This window comes from Amblyraja radiata, chromosome 9, assembly GCF_010909765.2.
Source record: "Amblyraja radiata isolate CabotCenter1 chromosome 9, sAmbRad1.1.pri, whole genome shotgun sequence".
NCBI lineage: Eukaryota > Metazoa > Chordata > Chondrichthyes > Rajiformes > Rajidae > Amblyraja > Amblyraja radiata.
The window spans coordinates 20,615,261-20,621,260 of record NC_045964.1 but is presented as its reverse complement, the minus strand read 5'-3'; positions in this window follow the sequence as shown (position 1 = coordinate 20,621,260).

The window sequence follows — 6,000 nt, the reverse complement described above, 5'->3', positions numbered from 1 at the left end:
TCGTGGGAACCTCGTGCGATAACAGTACGGCATTCGTGGACCACCGTGGACCACCGTGGACCACCGTGGCGCTAACGGCAGGTAATCGTGTAACTTGGTGACTCGGGAGAAAATTCAAGCAAGTTTGAATTTCTCCAAGAGTGACTTGTACACTTGTGGTTGAGCATTGCAACATTATATGAACATAGTGGCCAGTGCGATATCCGTGCGATATCCGTAATAACTCTTGCGGTTACCGTGGGAACTCCTGCGAACGGTAAACCCGGAAGCTGGACAGAGGGGACAGAAGGTGAGTAAAAATTGTCTTCTGTGGGATTGAATTTAAAAAATAAAGATTTGCATCCGCATATGGACATCAACTTATTCATGAGTTATGTTAATGAGATTCAAGAATCTTTAAAAGGGACTTTACTGAAAGGTCCCGCATTTTTAGGGTCCGTGAGAAATTTTTCACAAGTACTTCTTTGAGAGATACAGCTCGGAGTCCTCGCCGACTAGCGATCGATGCCTTTCCGAAGCAGGGTCCGGAACGCTACCAATCAATGTTCTCCAGAGACCCATGTAAGGAGTGAACTGCACATGCTGGTTTAAATCGAAGACAGACACAAAAAGCTGGAGTAACTCAGCGAGTCAAGCAGCATCTCTGGAGAAAAATAGGTGATGTTTCGGGACGAGACACATCTTCAGACTCAATCCCCCCCCCCCCCCCCCCCAACTCCCACCCACACACACAAATGCTGGAGAAACTCAGCGGGTGCAGCAGCATCTATGGAACGAAGGAAATAGGCAACGTTTCGGCCCGAAAAGTTGCCTATTTCTTGTGCATGTGTCGGAAGGAACAGCAGATGCCGGTTTAAAGAGAATGCTGGAGTAATTCGACGGCAGGCAGCATCTCTGGGGAGAAGGAATGGGTGACATTTCGGGTCGAGACCCTTCTGATATGCTGCCTGTCCCGCTGAGCTACATGTTGTGTCTATCTTCGTTTTAATCCAGCATCTGCAGTTCCTTCCTGGCCGAACCCGATTGAAAGATGAGAGGCTGGGCGATAGAGCACTGGGTGTGACAAGGATCAGGCTTCAGTAAGCAAAGTAAAGAGAGGTGGCAACGTTATGGAAATGAAGCGGGTAATCCGAGTGATGGCGAGACGGTATCCTCTAATGTGTCGGGAAGAACTGTAGATGTTGGTTTGCGCCGATGATAGACACAGTAATACTGGAGACAGACATAAAATACTGGACGGGCAGCATCTGGATAAAAGGAATGGGTGACGTTTCATAGAAACATAGACATAGAAATTAGGTGCAGGAGTAGGCCATTCGGCCCTTCGAGCCTGCACCGCCATTCAATATGATCATGGCTGATCATCCAACTCAGTATCCCGTACCTGCCTTCTCTCCATACCCTCTGATCCCCTTAGCCACAAGGGCCACATCTAACTCCCTCTTAAATATAGCCAATGAACTGGCCTCGACTACCCTCTGTGGCAGGGAGTTCCAGAGATTCACCACTCTCTGTGTGAAAAAAGTTCTTCTCATCTCATCTTCGGGACGAGACTCTGAAGAAGGGTCTCGAACCGAAACGTCACACATTCCTTCTCTCCAGAGATGCTGCCCGTCCCGCTGTGTTACTCCAGCATTTCGTGTCTATCTTCCGTATGCTCTGTGATGGTCATCTCGGAGTCAAGTGGCAACTCTGGTCTGTAGACACGAGGAACTGCAGATGCAGGAATCACGAGCAAATCACAGAGCGTTAGACGAGCCTGACCCTTTGAGTTCCTCCATCACTTTGTGTTGAAGTCAAGTCTGGACATTGCTTGGCTCAGTCTCAGGCGCCGGCTAACTAGGAAGGTCGAGTCAAAGTCCAGCACTAACACTCAAGATATAACGTTTGCGGCCTGATGTTCCCAATATTTAATTGAAATCATTAATAAAGTAAATAAATAGATACCGGTCTAATCAGTATCTACGGGATTGGACAGGCTAGATGCAGGAAGAATGTTCCCGATGTTGGGGGAGTCCAGAACCAGGGTCCCAGTTTTACAGTCTACCGTGGGAACTCTTTAACTCAGTAAAGTAAAGTAAAGTAAAGGAGCCTTTATTGTCATATCAGCGCACAGGCAGCAGTTGATTGTTGCTCTATTCAGTTTCCCAGGGGGTCGGGACGGGACTGGAGTTGGGAGGGAAAGGTGGGGGAGTCGAGGGAGAGGAGGGGGAGACAGATGGGGGTGTCTTCATTTACTGGCGGCGGGTGTCTGTCACTGAAACAGGCAGGTGAGATTTCACATCCAACTTGTGTGTGCCTCTCTCTCTCTCTCCCTCCCTCCCTCTTACACAGGCTGACTCTGCCTCTGTGAGTGTACGTCTCTTTCTCCCCCTCTCCCACACACAGTAAGACCGAGGTACTGTGCTCAGTCCATCTGTGTCTCCCACATACACAAAAAACATGTCTCCAAATGAGCCAATTCAACCAAGGGAGGATATTTATAGTGTGTGAAAAAAAAAGTGACATCATTTGTGCCACGTGTAGTTCACAATGTTCATTCAAGATTTAACGGGAAAGCTCGGGAGACGGACAAGTCACTCGCACAAATAACGGAAATGCCGAGTACCGTGGGAACTCTTTATCTACACCCCGTTATATCGTGTGATATCGTGCTAGACCACGACCACTTCACTCTGGTTACATCTTGCGTCAAGTCGCCCCGTGAAAAAGCCACTTTACAAAGAAACACTGCCAAGGATAAACCTAAAGCTATCAGTGTAATTTAATTTTTTTTCTTATAATAAGTATATATTTTAGGTTGCAAATTATTTCTATCTGATTGACATTGAAGCAATACATGAATAATTAATACAATGCAGGGATCTAATTTTCTACAGTTGCAATGAGCATTAGATTATATGTGTAGGGAGGAACTGCAGATGCTGGTATGTACTGCTTTTTATATAGCAATGAGCTCACAGACATTAACATCTGCATATACTGCAGCTTAAAAGGGATGTATGCAACAGTCTATATACATATTATGTAAAAACTTGCAATCAAAGATGCATTTGCAATCATGAACGTAAGGTAAGAAAATGATCCATTGCAGAAGCTAGGAAGTATACTTGGCAGTAACTATTTTCAAACAGCAGGTGTTTACCATTGCACTGGAAGTGCAGCAACATACACTTGATAATTGGGAAACATTATTGACCTTGTGCTCTGGATAGGTGTACATCTCCTGCCATGTTTGGTTTGTATGATCACAGGTCTTCAGTTTCCATCTGATTACACGCCTTGAGGATGTTCATCTATGTGTTCAATTAATAAAACAACGAGATTAGGGACATTTCTATTCAACCTGTTAAAGGAATTGGGGGGAGTTTAGAAATAGTCAGTGAGGTCACCAAACATAACAGTTGAGTGGCAAATGACAATAGTGCTAGCTTCCCAATATTTAACTGAAGGAAATAATGGGTTAACAGGGCTGTATGTTGTGACAGACAGCCTGACACCTTGTATGTCATTTTAATATTACACTTATCCCATCCCCCTGGATGTTCCGGATGAATAAATTAAGGTTTTGTCAACTAATTACAAATCAGGCTAATTACAAATCAATAACATTAGCCAACTCCGAAACACGAAGCGCTAAACATTGGGATCCAGACATCTCGACAACTGGCCTCAGTTCCCCGCTCACATCTGGCAGTGTTCTCCGTCTGAAGCAGGGGCCGCGGAGCGTTTTTGAAAGTGGGGAGGCTGAGCCCGGTGAGGGAGTAGAGCAACCGAGTGGGAAGAGGGTGTGGAAGTGCGGTGTCCCCCCTCCCAGGGTAGGGACTTTTTGAAATTTGATGTATTAAAATCATGTTTTAGTGCATTGTAGAAGTATGATTTCAATGTTTTATGTATGAAGTATTTTTAAGAGGTAACTTATTAAGGAGTAACCTTTTCCACACAAAGGGTGGTGGGTGTATGGAACAAGCAGCCAGAGGAGGTAGTTGAGGCAGGGACCATCCCAATATTTAAGAAACAGTTAGACTGATACATGGATAGGACAGATTTGGAGGTATGGACCAAAAGCAGGTAGCGTAGCTGGGACATGTTGGCGGGTGTGGGCAAGTTGCACCTGTTGGCGGGTGTGGGCAAGGGCCTGTTTTCACACTGTATCACTATGACTACATTATACCTCCAACATGTATGAATGCTTCAAAATCAAGTGATCGAGTTTTATTGTCATATACTCAAGCATAGAAACATAGAAAACAGGGGCAGGAGTAGGCCATTCGGCCCTTCAAGCCAGCACTGCCATTCAATATGATCATGGCTATTCATCTAAAATCAGTACCTCTTTTCTGATTTTTTCCCCCATATCCCTTTACGTCGTTAGCCCCAAGAAATAAATGTAACTCTCTCTTGAAAACATCCAGTGAATTGGCCTGCACTGCCTTCTGTGGCAGAGAATTCCACAGATTCACAACTCTCTGCGTGAAGAAAGTTTGTCCTCATCTCAGTCCTAACTGGCCTACCCTTTATTCTTAAACTGTGACCCCTGGTTCTGAACTCCCACAACATCAGGAACATTTTTCCTGCAGTTACAGTAAGTGAAAATCTAGCAGGCAAGCAGGATGCTTTCTCCAACCACCCCCATTTGAAGTCCACTATCTTCCACCGTTTCTACCCGGTGCTTGGTACTTACTTCCAGCAATCACTGGTTGTCCTCCAGGATGCACCGAGCCGCAGCCTGATCCATGCCGGTCACCTGGGCGAATTTGGCATAGAGACTCTCACGGCAGCGGCGCAATGCTTCCGACGGCCCAGGACTCTTGCACTGAGGCTGCTCCATGGCCGGAGCTGCAGTGAGCAACTCGTCAGCCCGGCAAACACTCGCCAGCTCCACTCCCTGTCCGCATCTGTCCCCGCCGCTGCTTCCGATTCCAACACCCGCGGCCCATGCAGTTGATATGAGTTTTGAAATTTTCGTTGATCACAGAATTTCTCACGACAGAGCGTGAGAAATTTGTGATCAGCGTGAGAATTTTGCGAAATGCGTGATGTTCACGCTCAATACATGAGAGTTGGCAGCCCAGCCCATCACTCTCCCCTCTCCCTCTCTTCTTCCTCTCTCTCTCCCTCTCCTCTTTCTCCCCCTCTCTCTTCCCCCTCTCTCTTTCCCCTCTCCTTCCCACCTCACTCTCCCCCCTCCTCCCTAACTCTCTTTCCCCTCTTTTCCCTAACTCTCTCTCCCCCTCTCTCTTTCTTCTCTCTCCCTCCTCCAACTCCCCCTCTCTTCCCCCTCCCTTCTCTCTCTCTTTCTCCCTCTCTTTCTCCCTCCCTCTCTACCCCCCTCTCTACCCCCCACCCCCGCTCTCTCACCTCTCTTTCTCCCCGCGCTCTCTCTCCTCCTCCCCCACCCCCCTCTGTAAGTTATGGACATACGGTTGGCAACAACACGAAGTGTGTTCGGATGTGGCAAAGATGTGGATGTTAGGTGTAAGCACTGCTGGAGAACGTGGCTTATGAACAATGGGTATTTTTTAGTATAGTCACTGCCTTTTCTGGTAAAATTTTCCAAGGAAGGAATTTAATAATACCTGAACGAGAGCAAAGAGTCTCTGTTCATAATACATGAACACATACTACTTTGAAGTTCTGTGCAGCCAGTACCAACTATGCTGTTCATTAGGTACATGTATTGATCAGCCCAATCTCACATCCAACATTTCTTAAAAACCTCTTCTATTAAAGACCAGGACATAGAAACATATGAAATAGATGCAGGAGTAGGCCATTCGGCCCTTCGAGCCAGCACCGCCATTCAATATGATCATGGCTGATCGTCCAAAATCAGTTATGACTTTTTCCCCCATATCCCTTGATTCCATTAGCCCTAAGAGCTAAATCTAACTCTCTCATGAAAACATCCATTGAATTGGCCTCCACTGCTTTCTGTGGCAGAAAATTCCACAGATTCCACAATTCCACAGAACTGGGTGAAAAAGTTTTTCCTCATCT